Genomic DNA, 12,030 nt, shown 5'->3' on the forward strand with positions numbered 1-12,030 from the left:
TGGGAACCGCCTGACCATAGGTTAGCAGTTCCGCACACCTAATTACGATGTGCGGTCGCAAACTCTCTCTTTTTCTACGGGAGCATGTGCGGCGAGCAGAAACCACCCGCAGCACAAGCTCCCATTGAGAAATAGGAGTTTGTGAAAATCCCTGCACGTTTAACACTTTTGAACATTCCACGTGAAACCAGTTACTATTGCATAGAATACACTGACCTTAACCCCTTCGATGCTTATGACGGAACGGTTCCGTCATCAGCGTCGGTTGAGCTGTGCTGATGACGGAACCGTTCCGTCATGACCACACCCATTTTTTTAGAACCTTCAGCACAGCGCAAAAATTCACGCCGCGCTGAAGGAGTTAAACGTTTAAGTGTGGTCTCCCACCAAAGAGCGTCCATCCACTATTGGCCAATGCTAGGGAGGGCTTTAAGGAACCCTCTGGTGCTCACACCAGAGGATTTCTGTAAAAATAGCAAAGTCCATAGATAGAGATGGAATACTTCTTTATTAAGTTACAAGAAATTTACCTCAGCCAGCATCAACAGCTCATTGTCCTTGTTCCTGCTGTTTCCTTTCTAAGCCTCCCACATTCTACTCTCACATTCAACCTAGAGGCTCTAGAACCGCAACTTAATAAAGAAGAATGCCATCTCCATCTATGAAAAATAACTTTTCTACACTCAGAAAGGGACTATACCTACTCCCTCTCCTCAACTTCACCATCATTGTATCCAACTTGGATAATCCACAAATACTCAACCCGGGATGCCAGTGATTTAGTTTTGGAGTACTCAAGCAGTTACAGGTGTGATCTATTATTTTCAGTGCTTTGTTGCAGTTGGAGTGGAACAGTTTTTAAATAGTTTGTTCAAGTGCCACATTCAAGGCAAATAGCGCATCTCCCATCCTTGTCACCAATGAGAAAAGTCAATGTCTATAGATGGATAAGGAATACCTCTTTAATAAGTTACAAGAAATTAACCTCATCCAACGCCAACATCTCCTTCTCCTTGCTCCTCTTGTTTCCTTTCTACTCCCACATTCCACTTAGAAACTCTAGGACCGTTCAAGTAATGACATAATGTGACATTCTGTATGCAGAGAATACCACAGTTTCCTTTTTGATTTCTCAGGCTGGGCTGCTGGGGAAGAGGTTTTCCAGCAGACTGAATCTTTTTTTTGTGAAATGACGATCAGCGCGTATGGCGTGTTGAATCATTTCACTGAAAGAGAAAGTGAAATGAGCTGATGAACTGCTTTCACTTTCATTGAATCAGTGCTTGGGATGATATCTCCTACTAGCAAATCCCTGCTTGGAGGTCAGCGCAAGAGGGTAATCCCAGAGCAGGGACCCAACCTCTAGACACCAGGGATGAGGATTGCAGGAGTGAGTGCCCCCCCTGTGCATGGACCTGTGCTCCCCCATCCCCAGGATAGATTAATCTTTCTGCCCCACCTTTGGGGTGGATGGGGGTGTTCACCACCAAACAGTCCCCTGGGGGAGGGGGGTAAAAATCACACTAGAGATCAGGGTTGTGTTTTATTATTGATTTCTTTGGAGGGAACACCCCTCCAGGCATGGAGCTGCGCTCCCATTCACCCGCCTGGGCCTCATTACTGTTTCTGCTTCTCATGGGGACTGGTTGGTGATGTTCACCTCCAATCCATCACCAGGGGACTGAACGCCCATAACACACCAGAGATTTTTACACAGCCTTATTTTTTTTGGGGGGAGGGCAATAGAATGAACTGGTGCTGCCTCACGCCCAATTTATCTTTCTGCCCTCCTTGGGGGTGTTCACCACTAAACTGTCCCCTCCCCAGGGGGCAGCAAGTCCACTAGACCACTAGGGAAAAAATGGTTCCAAAAAAGGAAGAGCTCCCACACCAGAATGCACCCACCAGTCTGTTTCTCTTGGGGGTAGATTCAAGGAGATGACTTCCAAACTTCTCCCGTACGTATAAAGCCCACTAGTCATCAGGGATATAATTTATTGTTGCCCCAAAAATATGGGTTATGGGTGAACCACCCTGGTTTTGGGCTACCTGAGTCAAAGACACTCTACCTTGGCAAGTAAGAGGAGATTTTGATTTTTATGGGTTGAAGTTTTGACATATGGACCTGTAGAGTAGGAGTAAATCCAAATCTCCTCCTATTTCCCATGGTATATGGGTGCATTATTTGGATCCGTGCTTTGCCACTCAGGGAACCGTACTAAACTCGGCCACTTTGAAAACTAGTGACCCAAGGAACTTCAGGGTGGTGTGCCTTGCATGGATTCCATAATATTTTCTTACCTACAATGCCCTGCTAACCTCAAACTTTGATAAAAATACCATGCATTTTCTTTAACATTTCTGTGATGAAAAGTTTCAGAATCTGTTGGGGATCACAGATTTTCTATCCCCCAGAATTCTCCCAGTTGACCTGATAAAAACAGCACCTTGTGTGTATGTGGATGACTCTAACACCCTCAACACACGAGACCCAAATTGCAACATGGAGAAATCAATAATAGGATAGTGGAGGTATTTGGGCCCAGGCTGAATGGCCGCCCAGGAAAACATGCCAGACCTAGACATTTCTAAAAACGAGATACCCAGGGGAGCGCAGGGTGGTGTGCCTTGGGTGGATCCCATGAGGTTAGTCATCCACAATACCCTGCACATCTCAAACATGTCCTAAAACCTCACATGTTACTTGCATATCTGTCAGGTAAACTTCCAGAATCTGCAGGGATCCACAAAACTCCTACCATTCAATATTCCACCAATTGTCCCCCGAAAAAAGCTATCCTATTTGTGTGGTGTGTCTAGTGCCCTCAAGTGTAAAGGATCGAACCAGGTTCAAATGGAGTCCTCGTGGGGGTACTGCCACTAACCTTATTTTGATCTGTTTAACCTTTTAAAGGAAATAGGCCTTTGGCTTTGTTCCTCTCTATGATCATGGAACTCTTCTGTGACCTGCAATATCCTTATATTGTACGGCAGGGGGTACTTTGTCTGATATAACATGACAGTTAATAATCCAAATAATGGTCTATCTTAGATACCACTGATGTTTTAGTAAGGATGCTTTTCTTTTTGTTGAAGAGAAGGACATAGAGCCAAAAAATGTACAATGACATTAGTAACTAACATTATTTATACTACGAATGGTCATGATGTAATCGCTCTATGTTATTGCCTTTTAGTATTCCTTTTAATTACTGGAATTTTTTGGTTTACGATTACAAGAAAGGCATTATCATTCTTGCAAACTACAAAGGTGACAGTATTGTTAAGATCATTTTTCATTAAAAATTGAAAATTGTTTAATTGTGTGTTTGTTTTTAATTAAACTGGGTTATTCAGAAGAGTGCACATTACTCTGCTGACGTTACCTCTTTTATTTAAGTGGATCCCAGTTGAAGAATACAATGTGAATAGTGCTCATCAGGGCGCTGCTTGCTTTCTGCTCATGAGACTGCTGTTGCCAACTCTTAGGACAGGGTCACAAAGAGTAGCTATGGATCGCTGCTCCAACCCCTGAAAACCCCTAAACGATGATCGTGGCAGCAGACCTGTAACTTTAAAAAGTCACAGTGTTAGGAGGGGGTAAGGCTTTGAGGGAGTGGAGCTTCATAAAAAAATATTCCTGAGAGGCACTTCTTCAGTCTCCAGCCACTGTCCCTCTTAGAGAAAAAAATCAAAGGCTTACAGATGTTGCTGCTAGTGTCCTGAGTATTTTCACACCCCTTAATGGACATTGACTGCTAAAAGACTCCAAAGACGAGCTGGAAACCAACTCAGCTTGACTTCCCTGCCACCATGCGATATCAGCTCTTCACCGGCTGACCGGTGAGCTGGCAGATCTGTGTCAGATACCACGCCATGCGTATTTTTCAGAAATATTGCCACGAGTTTACATTTAGGTTGCAGTAGAACTCCCCTAGCTTGTGATCAATGAGGGTGTAGAGAACAGCTGACAACTCACATCTGGATAAAGAACAGAGGGCCATATGTATCAAGCCCGAATGGGTTCGCAAATGCCGATATTCGCAGAATTCCGGCATTTGCGAACCCATTTTTGGTAAATGGTATGTATGAAACAATTTTGGTGCAAAATTTGCCATACCTTATTTTGCGATTGCATTTAAGGAATTGCAAATTTTGCGATTCCTTAAATGCAATGTATCAAGGGAAAAAAAATACCAAAATGCCCTTAAGGAATCGCAAATTACCACCAACTTCTAGTTGGTGGTAAGTTGCGAATTCTTTTAAAAAAGCATTTTTTTTTTATCAAAAGGTGCCATGTGACACTCATACATGCCCTTAGGGCATGCATGTGCGCCATATGCGCACACATGTCATTTTCAGGGGTGCAGCAGGGTGTCCTTTGTTATTTACAACAAGGGGTGGTGATGGACAGAGTCTCTGAATTAAGCAGAGTACTCTCACCCAGTCAAGAGATCAGGGCTAGATCCAACACCGTTTTTTAGCTCATTGCACCATCCCAGTTTCAGAACCTGGCTGTATGCAAATTAGTCTGTCCCTGGCCCAGTGCATCATGGGAACAGGGCAGACCAGACTACAAAAGCCAATTCTTACACTGGGAAGGAAACAAGCTTCCGGGGACCGGTTTCTGGCATTACAGCCGTCTTCGGCCCGGCTTGCTTGAATCCTGATGGTGCAATGAGCAAGGGACTCACATCTGAGTATACCCTTCCACGCTTAGGGTGGACAAAATTATTTACAACAAGGGGTGGTGATGGACAGAGTCTCTGAATTAAGCAGAGTACTCTCACCCAGTCAAGAGATCAGGGCTAGATCCAACACCGTTTTTTAGCTCATTGCACCATCCCAGTTTCAGAACCTGGCTGTATGCAAATTAGTCTGTCCCTGGCCCAGTGCATCATGGGAACAGGGCAGACCAGACTACAAAAGCCAATTCTTACACTGGGAAGGAAACAAGCTTCCGGGGAACCCCTGCACCCTTGAAAATATTCTCAATTTGCGATTAGCAAATTGCTAATCGCACATTTCCCCTTCATTCCTATGGGCCTCCTGGCCCATAGAAATGAATGAGAAATTATTCCTTAATTGCGATTAGCAATTTACTAATAGCAATTAAGGAATTATAAGGATTCGCTAAAAAGAAGCGATTTTCTACATACATACCATTTTGCGATTTCTAAATAGCGATTCCTTAAAAATCGCTATTTAGGAATCGCAAAACGGAATGTTGATACATATGGCCCAGAATCAAGACGATCACCATTCTCTCTCCTTTCCATGTGTCTGTGCCAGCAGCAGGCTGAATGCCAACATGATCAGTCAAGAGCCACGGCAAACAGGGATTTCTACCAGTGGACATCTCTAGGCATGGATTCCTTTGAAAGGAAATCCCTCAAAGCTGACAAAGTGCTTCAGATATTTCTGTCCATGACTGCCAGTGGCTTCACATTAATCACCAAAAGCTAACTTTGTGTCACTAGATAATGGCTTTGATGCTATTACTGCCCTAAAGCCAGAAAACATGAAAAATGATCTCTAAACACACATATATAGATATATATTACATATATTGATCAGTGGTGTCTTGTGTTTTTGCTCTGGTGCATATAGATTTGTCGAAGATTTTCACAAAGAAAGGCATCATCAGCCTTAAGAAGGGTGTCAAAATCCCTATGAACTGTAGCACATAGAGTTGATAATGGAATTGATAGTTTTGCTGGCATAATTTCCCTCCCCACAGTACTGTCCTTTAGTCCTTCACCTCGCTGGCAGTGAGAATTCCTATGCATTTTAATTGCTGCCATGGATGTTGAGGGGTCACCCTCTAAGAAACTGTCTCTTCCGCTGACGGAAGAACTAGGGGCAGAGGGAGCTTCACACGGATATTCTACATTGACGATGTTCAATGGTGAAAATGTGCCTATCAATGTGGACACTGAAAGTGAACTCCCAAAGTGGAGTTCATTGAAGTGTCCACATATGTTCTCTTCATAACATGCTGGAGATGTTTACCAACATTTGTAGGACACATGAATTCCCTTTCCATGGAGGTCTCCCACACTGTCCATGGCATCCTTTCAATGGGGTACCTCTGCGAACCCACAGAGCAAGCACCGCTAGATGATGGACCAGAATGTCCACCATGGAGGTGCAGACAGAAGCTATACTGTTTTGTTAATGTGCAATTATTTTGTGCTCCTTGAACTAGCCTGTGAACTGCAGGTGGCAGACAGGTTATGCAGGAGATATTTAACATTGTCTTGCAAAATCTCTCCAAATATGCCTAAAAGGAATAACTGTCAAGTTATATTGATTCCTCTGATGTCACGTCCTGTCATGTCAAGTCACATGCAAACTAGATTTTCCTCCATTTTACTAATTTCTGTATGGTGCCCCAAATAACCTAAAGAACAAAAGCCCTGTACATGGTCTTGTCGGAAACCCCAGGGAGCTGCACATATTATGGTTCAGAGGGTTGCTTGGTTTGTGGTTGAGGTCGGATTTGGGTTGCTGTAGGTGGACTTGAATCTTGGGGAGAATTAAGAGAGTTTGGGTGCCTTGAGTAAGGCAGTGACTGACTGGATTGTGATAAAAAGGGGACGGTTTCTGGTACAGTTAGTGTAATATTCCTGTTGGAAGTGCTAATGGCAAGATTGAAATGTTAGGGCTGAGGCTTTAGATGCAGGCGCTAGATAGCTGGAGGGAGGAGCTAGGGTGAGGCGAGATTAGTTTGCTGGTTGCCCAAATATATGTTCTGGTATTAATGCATGATTACTTCTGCTCCATTTTGCCTGGTACCATCCTTTCTCCAATTGTGAGCTGCACGGATCATGCACCTTTGCCGTAAAATGAGCTGGAAAGATTGCTCAGAGAATGTTGAGAACCATCTCCCTTTTACACCTCATTCCGCAGGGTCTGTGAAAGTTGTCTGCCCATTGACATTGCACACAATACCTCTATTTCCAATTAGGTCTCTCGTTCCCAACTCACCGCAGGTACAGAAAGTTGACTTTATGTCTATCATAAATTATGAGAAGCTGAGGAGAGCTCCTAAACTGCAAATATCCCATGACATGGATAGCAAGGACAGAAGATTAGGAAAGTAAGCGATTTTAGGTCCTTCACTCCAGCGGATAGGTCTTGCTGTGTGGATGCACTTCCACACTGCTTAGCTTGCTTGCACAGTTAGCACTAAGTGGGAGTGCCCCCTTGACCATCACTACTGTCAGTGTCGTTTAAAAACTGAACTTACGGTTATGTTTTTAAATTCTATCTGTTCCTGCAGCAGAGCGCATTTCTCTTTGTTTAAGGTGTCTCTATGATTTTGCTGGATTCAATGATGTATTGTTTTGCCTAGCATTGTCTTTCAATTTCTTCTGCTCCTTTGAGACCTGATAAGGTGGTTGGTGGACGAGTAGCCTGCTACTCAATGAAAAAGTCATTGATGGAACAGTGTGCCAATCAAATGGCTAAATGGGTCCTGTATGTGCCATGCGTGCAGGTCAGAGTTGTGCTGGGGACATCCAGTTTTTTAAATGGGCTGAGGGCCGATCTGGTGGTCATTTTGTGCTCTTCAAAGGATGAGAATGCTGAGAAAGAATCGGTGCGATTGACTGAATTGGAGAATAGTTAGTTCCTGAAAGTTCTTTTGAGGTTTGGAAAAACCTTCTGGACCAGTTTGCTGTGCTCCAGTGAGAAATGCACTTCTCTCTGCACTCTCATCTGTCCAGCGTATGCTTCCACCCACTTCACATAAAACAGAAATCAAGAAGAGAGTGACACAAGTGATTAACCGCTTGTAACATGACGGTAGACAGCATCAACATCAAATAGACACCACTGTAATAGACTACAGCAGGTGAGGCCTCCTCTGAATACCCAGATGTCCTACAGGCCACCGGCTTGTACTATCTTTAACCATCCGCCCATAATATCCAGGTGGTCATATCTTTGGTGGGCTGATTAGACAGTCTGCCCTCTTATTAAACAGTCTGTCCAGTACTCACAACTTATATTCTGTTTTAAGGAGCCAACAGTTCTACATCACAAGTATTGTAGCAAGTATAAACATTTATGATGTTTATTGTAATTCGAATTGCATCATTTTTAGGGCTCCCTGTTTAATGGTATTTATTATTTTGACATTTCCGTCTGTATTTATCCATATTTAATTTTTTGGCAACTTTATCTGTATTTATCCATATTTATTATGGATTTTGTGGGGGAAAAAAGCTGAAACTGGTATAGTTCCACATTTATTTAACCAATAATTATGCAGTCATGCTTTAAGGCCCAACAGGTTTCAGTGATGTGAACACCCGCAGAAGATAAATCAATGCACTTATATGAAAATATGCACATTTCAGTATCAGCCTTGTGCATATCTACGGTTGTTTACGCGTCTTTACTAAAATTCCTTTTTGTAACCCCCTTACCTATCAATTCACACAGTTATTAGCCTGGCAGTCATGGCAAAGTGTGTTTAGAATCACTCAAAAAGCACCCAATTTCCATTTTTATCCATATTTAAACATAAATACAGACACGAAAATAAATGGTTTTCGGTCTGTATTTATCTGTATGAATCAGTAAAAACGGAAAACAGGGAGCCTTAATCATTTATAAGTAATTGACAAAATTGCTTTGAAAAGAATATTTTGAACGTGACAAATTCGTAAATTAAAAAAGTTTAAAATATGCACAAATACTTGGACTTTCCTTCCACCCTGACATGCCTCTGCATAATGTGGGTTTTACAGAAAAGTATTTTTTCGAAACTTCATGCAAAAAAGAAATATATTTTCTTTAAGGTCTCTTGCCTAGCCTGTCAGGCGAAAACCTGTCTGCCACTTATCATTAGAAAATGTGATGCATGTTAAGCAGAAAGTATGTGTTTGTGCTACCTCCCACAGTGAACCGGAGTAATAGCTGACAGCAAAATAAAGTAATCCACGAATGACTGCTAAAAAATTCCTAAAAAAACATTCATAATTTTTGGATGCACCTGTAAAAAATCCTGATTGGGGCTAGATTAAAAAAAATCTTTAGAAATGTCGAAAGCATATGCAGCCTCTGAGGACAAACATCCTGGTACTGAAATGGTTAAATTGCAAGGCCACGCAATCAATTCAAAGAAAAGTGTGCATATCTGATGTACGAACTCGATATATAGGCATATGTTAGACCAGCAGTGTTAAAGGTCAGTCGTTCAGTGGAGCAGAAATCCGCAATCCGATGGATAGCTCGGGACGTCAGCGGTGTGTGAGAGCCACACTCCCGCGGAACGCACAGTCCCACCAGCTGCTGCGTGAGGGCAGGAAAGAGTTACTGAGAGTGAGCCAGCAGCGGGGGCGGGGCTAAGGCCGTGATAGACAGCTGGATGCTCATTGACAGGCACTGCTTCTGTGTGAGGCATGAGTCGAGTCTAAAGGAAAGCGAAGCGCTGCCAGAAAGGCTGGGAGAAGGGGGAGAGAGAAAAAAAAAACGCCGGGACTTGTGCAAAGGGCTGTAAGGCGACGGAGGGCGAGACCCCCCATCCACGTAAAGACCGCCCCTGGAGTGGGGAAGATCACCTGCAACAGACGGTCAGGGAAATGAAAAGAAGAGGAGACGCGTCGCGAGGTAGGACACGGGGGAGTGTGGGGGTGAAGGGGGGGGGGGGGTATCACCTGCATGAAGATTGCACAGTGTTTTCCCTGGTACTCCTTGCTCATACTGCAGACCTGTTAGTGTAGGTGTGAAGGAGGCGCGGTGTGGGCAGCGGTCAAGCGCCTGCTCTGACGCGCGCTCGTCTATCACAAACTTGCGTAAACTGCAGATAGTACTTTTTTCGCCCTTTGCTCGGGGCTGTGGGAGCTGGTGCACTCGGAGAGGACCAAGGAGAGCTCCGTGGGCAGCTCGCAGGGCTCAGCGGAGGGCGGCGGGGAAGCGCATCTCCAAAATCTCTCAACCACCGCCGCACATACCGGAGAGCTCACTGCACTGATTTAGTTCCATCCCACAGCACTACCCGCGCCGCTCCATCATTCTGCGGCGCTGCTTACACTTTCCATCAGTTCACCGTGCAGCTCCGGGCACCAGCCGCACTGGGCCATCTTTCCCCAGAGAACAGCACTCACAGCACTGCTCCGACATCATCCCCCCTGCAACGCTCTGCACCTCTATCACATTCCACCTCTCCGTAGGCTCTGAACCATCCGCGGTGCAGCGCGAGCCTTGGTTTCCCCCCAGCCTGGCACCCCAAGCCGGAGACAGAAGGCGCGTGTGTGGCCAGCATAGAGAACACTGCCTGCTTGCACCACTGCATAGTGACGCGTCTACCCCCACTTTGTTGAGCATGGGGGAGGGGCGCTCTGTTCGCTACCCCCAATATTTCAACTCACTGCACCGCAGCGGGTGGGGCAGAGGGGAGCAATAGCCACTAGCAGCCATTCCACAAAGCAACCGCCGTGCAGCCTAGCACCGCTGAAATGGGACAGCGGGTAATGTGTGCAGCTCGTGGCCCTGCACGCAGAGCCCCCCTTCGCCACAGACTGATCCTACTCTTTAGGAAGAGACCGAGGTGGGAATAGTTGGCTGTGCTGACTAGTAGGCCCTATATCTCTGCACTACTGCTTGGAGGAAGCGTGCTCATCCCTCTACACTTCCATGCAGTCAGGTGTGGTTACTTCCACGCAGACAGGTGTGGTCACTTCCATGCAGACAGGTGTGGTCCGTTCCAAGCAGTCAGGTGTGGTCACTTCCATGCAGACAGGTGTGGTCACTTCGATGCAGACACGTGTGGTCCCTTCCATGCAGTCAGGTGTGGTCACTTCCATGCATACAGGTGTGGTCACTTCCATGCAGACAGGAAGTGGTCCGTTCCATGCAGTCTGGTGTGGTCACTTCAATGCAGATATGGGTGGTCACTTTCATGCAGACTGGTGCTTAGTCACTTCCAAGCAGACAGGCGTGGTCACTTCCATGCAGTCAGGCGTGGTCACTTCCATGCAGACAGGTGTGGTCACTTCCATGCATACAGGTGTGGTCACTTCCATGCAGACAGGAAATGGTCACTTCTATGCAGACAGGTGTGGTCCGTTCCATGCAGTCAGGTGTGGTTACTAACACGCAGAGAGGTGTGGTCACTTCGATGCAGATACGTGTGGTCCCTTCCATGGAGTCAGGTGTGGTCACTTCCATGCATACAGGTGTGGTCATTTCCATGCATACAGGTGTGGTCACTTCCATGCAGACAGGAAGTGGTCACTTCTATGCAGACAGGTGTGGTCCGTTCCATGCAGTCAGGTGTGGTCACTTCCATGCATACAGGTGTGGTCACTTCCATGCATACAGGTGTGGTCATTTCCATGCATATAGGTGTGGTCACTTCCATGCAGACAGGAAGTGGTCACTTCTATGCAGACAGGTGTGGTCCGTTCCATGCAGTCAGGTGTGGTCACTTCCATGCAGTCAGGTGTGGAGTTTCATGCAGACAGGTGTGGACTTTCATGCAGACAGGTGTGGTCACTTCCATGCAGACAGGTGTCATCACCTCCATGCAGACAGGTATGGTCCCTTCCTTGAAAGACAGGTGTGGTCACTTACATGCAGACCGGTGTTGTCACTTCCAAGCAGAGAGGTGTGGTCATTTCCAAGCAGACAGGTGCGGTCACTTCCATGCAGACAGGTGTGGTCACTTCCGTGCAGACAGGTGTGATTCCACCGGGACTTCACCTTGCTGGAAATACTAACGCAATGGGAGAAAAGTGCCCTGTGTTAGTGCCCGTGTTAACACTGGTAGAAACTGTTTTTCTGTTTTTTAAGGCGAAGTATCTTTTAAAGCCTAGTCTGTCTCGTGTGTGCTTTCGCCCGCTAGAATGAGGATGCCTGAATTAAGAAGGCATAGAATTTATTTTTGTGCATTTATGTGCTCATGTAACCATTATTTATCGATCTATATTTAAAACATGCAACCCCAGTATAAAATCATGTCTCTAACTTACGTATTATATTAGATTTGTGACCTGCTTATTTGCCTGTAATAACGAA

At 45.3% G+C, this 12,030-nt stretch overlaps 1 protein-coding gene across 1 annotated transcript in view; it reads left to right on the forward strand.

Moving 5' to 3' along the window:
• Positions 1 to 9,418: 9,418 nt before the first annotated feature.
• CHL1 (cell adhesion molecule L1 like) overlaps positions 9,419 to 12,030 on the forward strand; it is a 524,527-nt gene continuing 521,915 nt past the window's right edge. Inside the window, exon 1 of the mRNA XM_078661653.1 lies at positions 9,419 to 9,621. The gene's annotated coding sequence lies outside the window, so the exon portion shown is untranslated. The remainder of the gene's footprint in view (positions 9,622 to 12,030) is intronic.

This window comes from Lissotriton helveticus, chromosome 9 (genome assembly GCF_964261635.1).
Source record: "Lissotriton helveticus chromosome 9, aLisHel1.1, whole genome shotgun sequence".
Taxonomy (NCBI): domain Eukaryota; kingdom Metazoa; phylum Chordata; class Amphibia; order Caudata; family Salamandridae; genus Lissotriton; species Lissotriton helveticus.